Consider the following 13,561-nt stretch of genomic DNA (forward strand, 5'->3'; position numbering starts at 1 on the left):
AGATCAACAAGACCACAGTGGAAGGAGTTCATGGTCAGCATGGGTTATCCTGGTGAATATGAAAACAGGGGGAGTCACGTAGGCCAGAGTTCAAATCCTTGCTCCAACATTACAGCTCTGACCATATACCCCAACCTGTAGTGGCCCCATTTCCCGCTTACTGCTCTGATGTACTGTGAATAGAATCTCCTCTCTTTTCACTTTAGGGTGCCCCAGTTTGACCTGAGACATATATAACTGACTAACACATCCAACTGAGGTCTTTATCATTGTATTTGCTTTATTTGGGGGTGGGGAGTGCTTTGTTTTGTTTGTTTCATTGTGTTTGTTTGTTTGTTTGTTTGTTTTGAGACAGGGTTTTTCTCCATAGTCTTGGCTGTCCTGGAACTTGCTCTGTAGACCAGGCTGGCCTCAAACTCAAAACTCAGAGATTTGCCTGCCTCTGCCTCCTGAGTAGTGGGATTAAAGGTGTGGGCCACGACTGCTTGGTTTTCACCTTGCTTCTTCTGGGTGTGCTAATATATACTGGGGTTCTAATCCCAGCATCCAATTTCAGGTGACAGAAACCATCCAAAACTGATCACAGATTTAACAAAGCTAGCTAACAAGGACAGACCTTTTCAAGACAGAAGACAGCTGCCTCCCCATCCCACAAGCCACCTGCTGCTCTTCTTGACTTATTAAAAAATACCTAAGGCCATTCAAGAGATAAATGCCCCAGACTCCGAGGAAGACAAGAGAAGCCATTAAAGGACAGACAGTGTGAGGGAAAGGCTCTTCTCTTTGAGAGGATGAGGACAGAAAACTAAAGGCCCTTGAGGAAGTCAGCAGAGGACACAGGTAGAGACGGCAGGCAGAATCAGTTTATAAGAGCCAAAGCAAAGTTAAGTCTTTCTTCCTTCCTTTCTCTCTCTCTCTCTCTCTCTCTCTCTCTCTCTCTCTCTCTCTCTCTCTCTTTTTCCTTTCCTTCTTAGCAGGAAGGCTAGGGAGATGGCACAGGGGCTGTGTTCAGGCAGCTGCCACTGCCAGGAAGAAATGGATCCTTGATGTGCCTAGCAGATACTCTCTGAGAGGCCCTGTAACCTCAGATGATGCCACCAATATCCAGGGCACAACTGTGGGCTTTCCCAGTGGGATACCAGTGTACCCGGAGACTGGAGATTATGGCCCTCCCCCCTTCCCCAGTTGTCTGTCTTCATTACAATTAAACATTCTACATTCTGGGAGAGAGGGGGTCCACAGGCGGGAGGTAAATATTTTTGCCATCTTTGAAAAAGGATGAAGGCTGAGAGTCCCAAAATTACATTGATTTAAAGAAATAGGGAAATTGATATGTTTTGCTCACTTCAGTTTGTAGGCTGAAATTTATTCCACATATGTCTTTATAAATATTTAAGTATATAAAACCAAATGTTTAATATAAGATCCACATTGTAAATATTCCTTTGAGAGTATTTTTCTGCATGGACTGGAATGGCTGAACTTCTTAAAATATAAGTCCATGGGGTGGAGGGGACGGTGCCTGCTTTTTTGGTAAACCTCCCTGGAATGCCCACAGGCTTCCTCCACTGCTGCAGGGAGCTTCAATGTACATTTAAAATTCTAAAATTCGGATTGTTTGTCTCCAACATTGTCCTTGCCCATTTCATATGCAAAAAAATACCCAAAGAGTTACTGGATGCTAGATTCTGTGGGATAAGAAGTTTCCATTGATTTAGTTAACTGATTACAAAGTTTGAAGTTTCTTCTTCTTCTTCTTCTTCTTCTTCTTCTTCTTCTTCTTCTTCTTCTTCTTCTTCTTCTTGTGACAGTAAATGTTTTTTTTAAACATTCATTCCTCTTTGTAGTATTGTCTTATTGTTGCACGTTAGTGGGCTACAGTACCCTTCTCTGTCGTGTGAGGCTCACAGCCACCTCCTGGGGTGTTAGTGAGGTTAAAAGGTGTCTTATGGAACATCTGGGGCACGTGGCTGTTGCGTGGCCCAGGATATGACTCTCCCATGATGACTTGACTATAGTGACTATTTCTATTTTGAGTTCATGTTTCCCTTAGGAAGGGGGGCTTTGTTGTTGGTTTTTCATGTACGAATACTCTCAAATCTGCTGACCTCCACACGTGTCATGGCATTTATTTCCCCTCACAGATAGATAGGTAGGTAGGTAGGTAGATAGATAGATACATATATACATACATACATACATACATACATACAGAGATGATATATGATGGACGGATAGATAGACAGATAGATACATAGATAGATACATAGATAGATACATAGATACATAGATAGATATAATAGAATGAAAAGGACTGGAGAAGCCACAGACTTCAGTGATCTTCAAATTGAATAGAAACATCTCTGTGAAGGTGGCTTAACTCACAGGGGAACCCCAGAGCTCCCTGCCCCACAAATGTTCCCTCCCCACCTTGCCAGTGAAACTCCTATCTGTATCCAAAACACACACACACACACACACACACACACACACACACACACACACACACATCACCTATCTAAGATTTTTAGCAAAACGACCTTTTGTAGCCAACGGAAACAAGAGCAAACTAAGCTCATTTGAAAAGAGGTGATCCGGGCCACTCTCATTTTCAGAGCCGATGAAATTTAACACTGGAAAGCTAAGTGTCTTGACCCATCCCACACACCAAGTCAGTGCCAGGCTGAGCACTAGCTGAAAGAGGCTGCTAAAATCACAGAAGTTGCAGGGTCAAGATTTACACTTTACACATCAGACGTACAAAAACAGTAGCTTATTTATTTTACATAACCGATGTCATCTTGCTCAAAAGCCCTCATTTTGGGAGATGACAGAGATAACTGAAATTTGGGAAGCAACAGTCTCTTCTGGTTGCAAGGGGGGGGAGTTACTTGGCCCCAAATTCAACTTTGCAACTCCCCTAGCAAAGCAGACCCTGTCTCCTCAGCATAGCTCCCTACCCGTTGTTCCTTCTCCCCAAATGCTCCCGGGTGTTCGCGGAGGCAGGCGGCAGGAGGGGCGCAGAGTTTGCAGCTCTTCCCCTGGAACTCCCCGCCATCTTTGGGCATTGGCCTCTGCTCTCCCTCCACGTGCTGTGTAAGTGTCTGCAGCTGGGGTAATTTGCGGTCTGTTCTCTCAGCATGGGCAATCTGTGGTGATAGCTCCTAGGGAGCTGGGCCATCTTTCCTGTGAAAATTCAACCCCGGGTGCCAGTGCTGGGGGGAAAATCAGCATCCGAAGAGACGCAACTGCAGTTTCGGAAGGTCGTCTTTATCAGGGACCTCACCAGTTCAGAATTAACTAGAATTGTACACATGGTTCCCTTAACTTTTTTTTTTTGGGGGGGGGGTAGAAAATTAAAAGCAGACACATAATGACTTTGAAAAGTACATCTTCTTGTTAAAGGCAGAAGAGTTAAAAACAAACAAACAAGCAAACAACACTGATGCCATTCCCCATCCACAAACAAAAATAGAATGAAACAAAAACAAACAAACAAGCAAACAAACAAAAACCCTCTCAGCATCATGAATGAAGAAAAGAACTCACTCTAATCCCAAACCACAAACTAGAAAAAATTACCTGGCAAATATTGTGGCATGGATGGAGATGAAGGAGGCCCTGGATGCTGAAAATGCCTCCTCGGACCTCAAGCAGAATCTAGATTTCTCTCAAATTAAATGAAGCAGATTAAAAAAATCAAACCCTTGCATAGAGAGGGGAACTTGGAGGTGCTGTCTTTGGAGACACTACATTTTGGATGCTGGGGGTTTTCACTTTCTGCTTTGTACTTTCCTACATGTCTTGAATTTTTTTGTGTGTGAATACCTTTTTTTGTCAAAATGATATCTATTCTAACCATAAATAAAACGTGAGCCGAACAAAGCAGTTGGCCTCACCAATAGGTTTAACAGCTGTATCAAAACTCTTCTGAGGTGGGCGATCTTCCTGGGAAATTCTTAATGGTCTGCTGGGTGTTGTAAACAGAATCTGGAAGAGTAGAAAGGAAGAGAGTGGGGGTCAAATTGTTCCGCAGGAAGTAGAAGAAAAAAGGAAGCAAGGGATGATGGGGTCAGGGTAAGAGTGGAGGAAATATTAAAATCTCAATTGTCAGAAATAGCAAAAAAAAAAAAAATCAAATTAAAGAATCCTGAGGTTTGAAAGTAGTGTAAGTTACATCAACACAAGTCCTTCTTGATTTTCCTCAGATTTCTGCTGTCCCTACAAAGGCCTTGCTGGTGTTTGTCGACTTGATCATTCAACATTATTATTTACTAGCTTATTTGTCTCATGAGGTTAAATAGAAGTGAAGGGATCTAGGAAGGAGACAGGATTTGTGGGCAGGAAGTGACCACAACACCCACTTCCTACTCTAGGCTTCTGCTTAGGACTTCGAAGGGTTCCAAGCCACTTTTTCTTATACACTAGCTGACAGCTGCCTGAGCCACACAGGATGCTTTGATGGGAGGGTGGGAGTCCCTTTCATCCCTTCATCTGGGCAAAGTAGGACTCTTGGTATCTGAAGTTCCCTCCAGGTTTTGATCCTGGCCAAGAGATCTGGGTCATGTTTTGCATTCCTAACCCGTTTCTTCTCATTCTGGACTATTCCAGCTGGAGTGTTTCTATGAAGGTGACAAAGTACCTGAGGAGATTTATAGAGAAGAAAGGTTTGTTTTAGGATTCAGGATTGCCCTTACAGCTGTGAAGCAGGGTGCATCAGCACAGGGGTGGCGTTTGGAACACAGCAGCTGCCTTCCTGCCTTCCATCAGTCAGGAGTCCAGGTGGGGAGCATGACCACCCCACCCCCTTGAAGTCCATATCCTTATAGTTCCACCATAGCATCACAGGCTGAGAACCGACGCTTTCACACCCACAGGCCTACCGGGACCTTTCAGGTCTGAAGTACAGCAACGGATTAAAATCAACCAACAACAGCCAAAACTGAAACAAGAAAACAAACAAAAAAACACCCTTCCTTACTGAAAACCCACAGTTGACAAGGGGTGTCCTCTCTGAACACATTTGTGATACCTTGGCTACAAGAAGCAGGGCAACCAAGGTGTGGTTTGCTTTGCTTGGCTTGGCTTGGCTTTGGTGTTGAGCTTCCAATTTAAAAGCTAGAAGGAAGATAACTACTTGGCAATCACCAATCAGAATCAAGGGCCAATAGAAAGCCCTGCTGGATCGTGACAATAATGGGGATAATCCTGGGGCCTGTATTACTTGGCTGATGACCCTAGAAGTAACCCTGAAGGATGACATTTTGCATAGTATGGTCCATGGATGTCTCTTGAGCAAGGCATTGCAGGTTTCCTGCTGACTGCAAAGCTCTGGGCCTGAACTTTGTTTATAAGTCATAGGCTGGAGCCAGGACTCAGAGGCACGGACAGCATGACTCCTTTCCTGCCTGTTTCATGCCAGGTGCCTGAAGAAACAACCAGAAACCCCGTGTTCAGGGTCTGTCTGTCTCTGCCCAGCCCCCCAGCGTCTGCTTGTTGGAGGCAATTTGAAATCATAACATCTCACAGGGAGACACGACCAGAACTTGTCCAGTGGGCCAAGCCAAGGACTCCTCAGAGAGCATCTTTCATCAGTGAGAGACCCAGGTCTTTGAAGCTGACACTGCTGTTTTAAAGTCAAGACTTCTACCAGGTTGCAGAGAGGAAGACAAGAAGCATCTGGCTTTGCCAGCTTTTCAGAGTCAGCCATGATGGAGTATCTCTCCATCTTGGCTATGGGCACAGCGAGAGAGGAACCTCTAGGGAACCAATGGTCTGGCTGAGAGCAGAGGAGCTAAATATCTAGAGTCCCTCACCATTCCCCCACATAATTAACCTCAACTCTTCCCATGCCCTCCTTTCTCTCCTCAGTCTGTCTAGAACCATAGTATTCTATCAAGAAGCTCACGGACACTGGTTTTCAAGACAGTCAATGGCCTTGAGGCTGGGCTCATAGTAAAGTGATGATATAAAATTCTGCTTGGTTACGTGTGGAAATAGTGCATTTCCGGAGCTCTAAGAGATGTCTTTTATACGTCTAACTATATTCCCAATAGCAAGTGCTCTAGGGAGCTCTGCCCTGGTTCCAGGCAGTTTTCTTGTGAGCTCCGGGAGAGGAACAAAGTAAAGGGTAGTACTCATTTCTTCTACTCTGGGGCCTAGGAAGAGCACCTAGATGGTGCTCTTCTTTTCTTTCCCCACGGACCTAGTCTTGTCATACGGTTTCATTTCACAGCATCATACAAGGCTTTTGAGGTGCCCCAGACAAATTGAGAAGGGTGAGCCGTGCTCATTTCCAGCTTAGGAAAAAAAAATAAAATGGGGCTTTCTGTATCACAGGTGAGCTAGACATCACAGACATCAAGAGCTGGGTTGTCAAGCACACTATCTAAGAGTTAAGTCTACACACGTGGGGAGGACAGGAAATGGAGTGGGGGTTGCTGAGCAGAATGTATTGTATAGATGTATAAAAGCGCCAAGGAATATGCAATTTTTTTTTTTTTAAGAAAAGGAAAAGTTTTAGGAGGACATGTTGACGTCAGCCTCTGGATTGCACGTGCACTTGTGTGGACACACTCACACAAATGTGCACAGAAGTAAACACCATACACACAACTGTTCCACACACTAACGGAACTCAGGAGTCCTGTGGTTGAGAAAAGTAGGCTTCCTGAATGGTGGATGCGCGCCTGCCACCAGCCGGATGCCAGACGCCACCTGCTGGTCATACGCTGTATAGCTCTGAAGTCACTCCAGAGGCCACAGAGTGTCAACCAAGCCCTCTCCTGGAGCCCTCTCGGCTCCAGGAAGCTTCAGTGGGCCCTCTACTTCCGCTCCCGGACCCGTGTACGTTCTTGGACAAGTCTATATCAGTTATCAAGCTGACTACCTTAAAAGGGATGAGCAAAACAAAGACTATCGCACTTAGGCATGTATCTCAAAACTGCCATTCTTCACTCAGAGTTCATTGCCACCAAGACATTTCTATTTTCTCAGGTGTTTCAAGGTTTTGATACGGGAAGGAAATATTACCTCTCGAAACATAAACGAATCTCATTCAGGCTGACCTGGTTTTTACACCACATTCTGGTGAAGAATGTAAGATCTCCTCAAAGAATCCTGTCTCGGGTTCTGCACCAGCCTTCGTGATGTAATATTCTCCTGCTCAATCTTCCGGTCTTTGTTCAGCCCAAGCAGGTGTACTCCCAGGATTTCTCTGAGGCCTGTGGTAATAGAGAGCAGATAACTACAGCCTACACCTTTTTCAAAGAAAATGTTATTAAACTATCTTAGTGAAAATCGGGGTTTTTTTTTCCCTATATTCTAAATATCATATTGTTTTCTTTTACACTCATTTTTTTTTCCAACAAATAAAGTCTGGCTCAGTTGCCATGGTGTCAGGACCTTGGAAAGACTCTCAGGAGTGACAACCTGATTAATCTCCAGGTTTGTTCCAAGTCTATCTTGTATCAATCTTAACTTGAGTGGCAGAGAATCAATGCAGATACCCCACAGGTTGAGAGATGCTTAATTACCATGGCCACCGTTTGCCCACTATGACAGTAAGTATACATGATAAATGCCAAGAGACCAAGATAGAATTCAGTTTTCACGAACCCTTCAGCAAGCTTTGTAGCCTAGAAGTGAGGGTCCCAGGCTTGTTCAGTCAAATCACTTTATTAATTCCTACAAGCTGACTACCGTGACACTAACATACCCCGTGGGTTCTTTATCTCACTTTTTATATGAGCCATTAACTCATGAAGCCATTGGCTTAGGACCTGACATGATCGTTGCTTGCAGGTTCATGGAGGTTGGGAAGGCCTGGAAAGGCACATAGATATTTTCCAGTCTTCCAGCCTCTGCTGTAACCTCCGGCCAGCTTCTAACATGGAGACACTGAAATGGCCAAGGCACAGATTCCAATTTGTTTTTTTGTTTTGTTTTGTTTTGTTTTGATTTTTTTTCTTGCTTGTTTGTTACAGTGCCTTATGTGACAGTCTAGGCTGATCTGGAACTCATTATGAAACTCAAACTGACCTTGAACCTATGACAATCCACATGCCTCAGTCTCTTAGGCACTAGGATTACAGGTGTGAGCCACTATTCTGGACTTCAGATTCCTATCTATAGGGTCAGTTTTTACCACTAGGTCTCAAATGTAGAAGGAAATTGGGATAAACCGTAAGAGGTGGATATCCTGAAAGCCAATCATTAATTAGCACTCATTAATATTTGCATTTTAGCCAAAACACCCTAGCTGATTCACTTTTCCCAGCTTCGGCTTTCTCGCCCTCCTGTTAGCCTCCTTACTCCCCAGGCTCTCAATGCCCTGCCATTTCCAGACTGGGTAAGGGGAAAACAGAAGGCCTGGGGGCCCTCTCCTCCCAGGGCTCCAGTGGCAGGTCTCAGTCCTCGCTGCACATCAAATCCCACAGAGCTTCTTTAAAATGCTCGTTCCTGGGCTGTGGAGGTGGCTTGGCCATTAAGTGTATAGTATTGTTCTTCCATAGGACCTGAGTTTGGTTCCCAGCATATACTTCTGGCAACTCGTAACTGCCTAGAACTCCAGCTCCAGGGAATCCAGTGCCCTCTTCTGGGTTTCATGGACACCTACACTCACAAGTGCATGCACCCTATACACATAAATAAAAATAAGCTTATTTTGAAACACACATGCCTGGCTTCTTTATGCCTGAAGTCTGCTTGTTCTGTAATTAGCTCCCTCCATTCCGTGTTTCCTCCTCTTTAATTTTCTCTTCTATGATGCCCTGTTCTTATGACTATGTATTTACCTCTTTTTTTTTTTTAAATTGTTTTAATGTCCTGACTATTGGGAAGCTGATCTTACTGTAGAAACTTTGGAAACTGTGGTAGAGATGATGACCACAACTCTGGTTTACTGAGCACTTGCTCTTTGCCAAGAGGTGCTAAGAGTGCTTCACCTGTGGTCACCCCAACAATTCAAGAGAGGGGTGCTATTGTCTTCATTTTGCAGGTGAGGAAATAAGGAAACTGAGGCACAAGGAAAGTCATAGAAAAGCTAAGAATAACTCAGTCTCATGCTGAAAATACCCACACAGAGTTGTTATTTCTGAGTGCAAGGAAGCTCTCTGCCTAGCACATTTACTCATTCCAAACCCTCATATCCCAGATCTAAAATGCCCAGGACCCAGCTGTGGAGACTGAAGAACAATTTTCCAGAACAGCATTTGAAACGTGGCTTTTTGTGGACAAACACAGAGGAGACATCACACTGGTAGAAAGCAAAGTAGGCAGAATCTACCATCATATTCTACCTCTGTTCCTACAAAAAGCCATTCCAGAGGGAAAAGCCCACCCAGAGACTGAAGGTCTCACCAGCAAGTACCAGTGCTGGAAGGCAGCACAGTGAAACTAGCGACAAAAAGCAGGCCCCCGCTCTGCCCTGAAAACAGGCGTTTCACGGTAGACACGTGTCCTTTAGATAAACTTCAGTGCTATCTCTCATGTCATTTTCATTTAAGTATTCTTTTTTACATTCATTTTAAAATGGAGGTCAGGAAGTAATTTGTGCAGTGGTTCTCTCCTTCTACCATGGAGTCCTGGGAATCGAACTCAGATCATCAGGGTTAGTGATGAGTGCAGTTACTCACCAAGACATCTCACCAGCTCTCAGCAGTCATTTCCTGATGGACTTTCCCAAAGATTATAGCGGCTGGTACATACACATACATACACACACACACACACACACACACACACACACACACACAAGCTTTCTAACACTACATGTCACTGATGTGGGAAAGCATCCATTCGTACTAAAACAGAAAGGAAAGTGGGGCAAGGGAGATGGTCCGGTAGTGAAGAGAACTTGTTGCTTTTGCAAAGGACGTGGGTTCAGTTCCCAGAACCCACGTGGGTTCTGGGAACTGAACCCACGTCGTGGCCCACAACCATTCTTAACTCCAGTCCCAGGCGATCCAATAACCTCTTCTGACCTCCATGGACCCAGGCAAGCAAAACACTCACACACGTAAAATAAAATATATAGATATATATATTTCAAAATAATGAAAAAAGAAAATCACAAAATGGAAGGTCCAGCATGCAGGCCAACATCGTAAGAAGGGTAGCGGGAATAAAGGCAGGCACGCTGAAAACACCCTGGCAAAATAAAAAACGTCGTGTTTTAAACAAGTTAGTCTTCCTAAACTGAACTTACAGATTTTTTTTTCTGTTATGTTTTCGTTCCTCAAAGTTTCCCCCATAAATATGCAATATTTGTTTACTCAGCTAAAAACCGCTATCACTGCTGTGGTTTAGGTGTAAAGCATCCCCCCATAGGCTCGTGCATTTGTACACCTGGTTCCAGGGTGTGCAATGCCGTTTGGGGAGGTTGTGGAACCTCTGCGGCAGGAGGCGTGGCTGGTGGAGGTGAGCCCCCGGATGACTGTCCCTGGGGAGTACAGCTTGGATATTAGGCCCAGGCTATCTGTGCTTCCACAGCAGAACCGACCGTGTCATGCTCTTTGCTCTGCATCTATTCCCCACGTCCATGCCTTCCCAGCCCTGGTGGAACTTGTCTACAACTGGGAGCCAGCGTAAATCCTTTCTCTCTGAAGTACTCACCAGGTATTCTTGTAACCTAAGTAACTCATTCATCTTTGAAAGAGTTCCTCCAGTAGATTACTAGTTTACTGTCAGCAAATTCTACCCAGATGAAGTTCTCGTTATTCTTTTAAAGGTAGGAAATCTGCTGTCCAGTGGCTAAGCATTTTCTCTTGTACTAATTACCTTATGCATATTTCACAGCAACCTTGTCTGATTGTTAAGTATTTACAGTCACTCAGACAATGAGGGGCAGAACTGGCCAGCCTAACACCCTTCCAGAACTAGCCTTCCACACAAAGTTCTCCACGTGTCTCAACGGTACCTGTTTCTGAGCATAAAATTTCTGCATCCTTCCAGGACATACAGAAAGTTTCAACTTCTCTCCCAAGCAGACAAAGAGAAGGAGGGAGCACTGACCAGCACAGGAAGGTGCCATGGGAGGAAAGAAAGATACAGGAGAGCAACTGGAATCTACATGCCTCATAGTCTGACGGTGGTGGCCTGGATTATAATATTTAGGTTTCCCTGTTTATATCCTGTCAGGGGGGAAGCAGAATATCACATTCTATCAAGGCACTTGAAAAGAACCACTGATTTACAACTCCGAGGCACTAACAGAGTGTTTGATTTAAAAGAGTGTATCTATGTAGCTGGAATAAACATCCCACACTCCAGAAAGTCTGAAGATAGTGTCCCTCTGAAGAAATGGCAAACAACGAAGACTTGTTTATATTCCTTCCCCTGCCTAAGGGTTATCACAGCCTTTTTCATCACCTTGAAGGGAAAACAAATGATCAAAAGATGAATGATCTCTGCCCCTTCCATATCTCCCTCTTGGTATGTCAAAAGGCTGCTCAGCAAGGCAGGGCAAGCTAATTATTTTTTCCTAATCAATCAGCTATTTTAATGACGTGTGACATGCCTGATCTATCAGTACCATTAAGATAATGACCACTCTGTTAGGAGGCTGCTACGTTTATGGATAATCCACTAGCCAGCCTGGCCCCTCAAATAACCCAAACTCACGCTCCTCTGAGTGTAAGCCTCAAGAGTACATGGGGAAAGAAACCACCTGGTCATCTGGGTGGCTGTGGTTTAGGGAAGTGACGTGCCTGTCATCCCCTGAAGCCTCCTTGCCAGAATTTGAAATTGCCGCTTACTTTTAGTCTGTCTTCTAAAGAAGCTGAAAACAAAAACCACTCAGCCCTGAACTTAGATAGGTGTTAAGAACCATTTCTGTAATAGCTCAGAAATCTTCTGTTAGGAGAGGAAAGATCTGAAGTGTCACCAGTCCACAACCCTGTTTGTTGAGGGGAGGGATGAAGCTGGTGGGACAACATGGTCTTTGGTAAGGAGGTGGAGTGTTAAAAGAGGTCATGAGCTCTGGCAGAAGGGTGGGCTTTGCCTTTGTGTTACCTAGAGCCTCTTGCTCAGCCCCTTGTGTAAGTAGTAAGAACAGGAGCTTTGTTGCTAAGGGCTGGAATTGCCCGGCCTGGGCCCAAATGGAAGCCTGATGGTGGCCACCAGGAAAAGCAAGCATGGAAGGACTATTCCCGAAGGCCTCCAAGCCCCTCCTCTTCTCACTTTCTCCTCTGCTGCTTGGGCACCTCCAGCAGTCCCACACAATCAGACAGGAGAAACTCTCCATCTCCCCAGATGACAGTGGTCCTGACCAGATGTCTCACAGGAAGCTCTCACACCCCTCTTCCATTAGGCAGTCACAGGACCAGGCCTGTGGGGGAGGGGCCCTGGGCTGCCTGGCCACAGCTGGCGAGCGGCTTTTTGCTCTGGATGAATTCAGCTTGAAAAATCTGCCTCAAGAACGTCCTCTCAATTAAGCGAAAGCCCTGTCTCAGCAAGGACGCAAGCTGCTTTTACCTCTGAGTGGGTGCTGGGAGGAGGAGAGAGTGCATCCTCCCTCCTTCTCCATAGACAGCCGGAAGAACCGAGGGCAGACATTCCCACCCACCCTGTCTCTGGGCAGAATCTTCAGGAGTGGCCGGCTCTCCCCGGGGTCTGTCGCTTTTTGCAGCGTGCTTACCAATCCGTAAGGGTTAGGTAGATGTAGTAGCGCAGTGCGAACCCAGACACCTCACCGCGATGGGCCTCTTGTTCCTAGAGCGTTTAGAGACGGAAAGGGAAGGTGCCGGAAGTAGAAACACGCCACTACAGCTTGGTATCATACCTGTTCAAAGATAGGGTGAAAGAAAGAAGGCTGCGAAAAAGACAACCACAGGAAGGCTGCTGTGGTTCCTGAAGTACGCTTAGAGAGAAAAGCTGTCCAGAGGAACGATGGCTTACGGAGAGACACAGGGGCGTGGTGACGCCCTGCCCCCTGCACAGTCGATTCTGTTTCTGTGGGAATAATTAAGAAGCAGGAGATGCAAAGTTATATGTGCTCCTTTGATAAACACTTATTGAGTGTCATCTTGAGTATCAAGCACTGATACTTTGCCAGTAAACCTGGAGGAAACTGACCTCCCTAGAGCTGGTGATGTATGGCTCTATTGTAGCAGCATAGAGGATATGGAAATAGTACTAATCTGTCTCTCCCTCTCTCTCTCTCTCTCTCTGTCTGACTGTTTTTTTCTGTCTGTCTCTCTCTGTCTGTTTTTCTGTCTCTCTCTGTGTCTGTGTCTCTCTGTCTCTCTGCACCCCCCACCTCCTGTTATGATGTGAGTACTTTGGAGAGCAACACACAATTTGTCTCTCTCCTGCCACTGTAGCAAGTTCTCCACGAGCCCTCATGGCTTAGAAAAGCAGGAACTACAGACAGCTGATGTGAGAAGTCCTCTCAATGGCCTCTCTTGGCAAGAGACTCCAGAGATTTTGCTGCTCCTCTTTATCTGCCCCACTCTTTGTTCATCCCTGTCTACAATGCCCACTTGAGAATGATTCTAGAAACCTGGCCTTGGGGCAGGGAAGTGCCAGACGCTTCCCAGGCTCACTTCTGCCTGGCTCCGAG

At 45.4% G+C, this 13,561-nt stretch overlaps 1 long non-coding RNA gene across 1 annotated transcript; it reads right to left on the minus strand.

Annotated features, from left to right (window-relative positions):
- Positions 1 to 3,722: 3,722 nt before the first annotated feature.
- LOC132652193 (uncharacterized) lies at positions 3,723 to 12,760 on the minus strand. Its single transcript, XR_009589671.1, has 3 exons — positions 12,638 to 12,760; positions 7,068 to 7,223; positions 3,723 to 3,990 (listed from the first exon to the last, which is right to left on the minus strand). It is a non-coding gene; the product is annotated as an uncharacterized LOC132652193 (long non-coding RNA).
- Positions 12,761 to 13,561: the final 801 nt, after the last annotated feature.

This window comes from Meriones unguiculatus, chromosome 2, assembly GCF_030254825.1.
Source record: "Meriones unguiculatus strain TT.TT164.6M chromosome 2, Bangor_MerUng_6.1, whole genome shotgun sequence".
In the NCBI taxonomy this organism is placed as follows: domain Eukaryota; kingdom Metazoa; phylum Chordata; class Mammalia; order Rodentia; family Muridae; genus Meriones; species Meriones unguiculatus.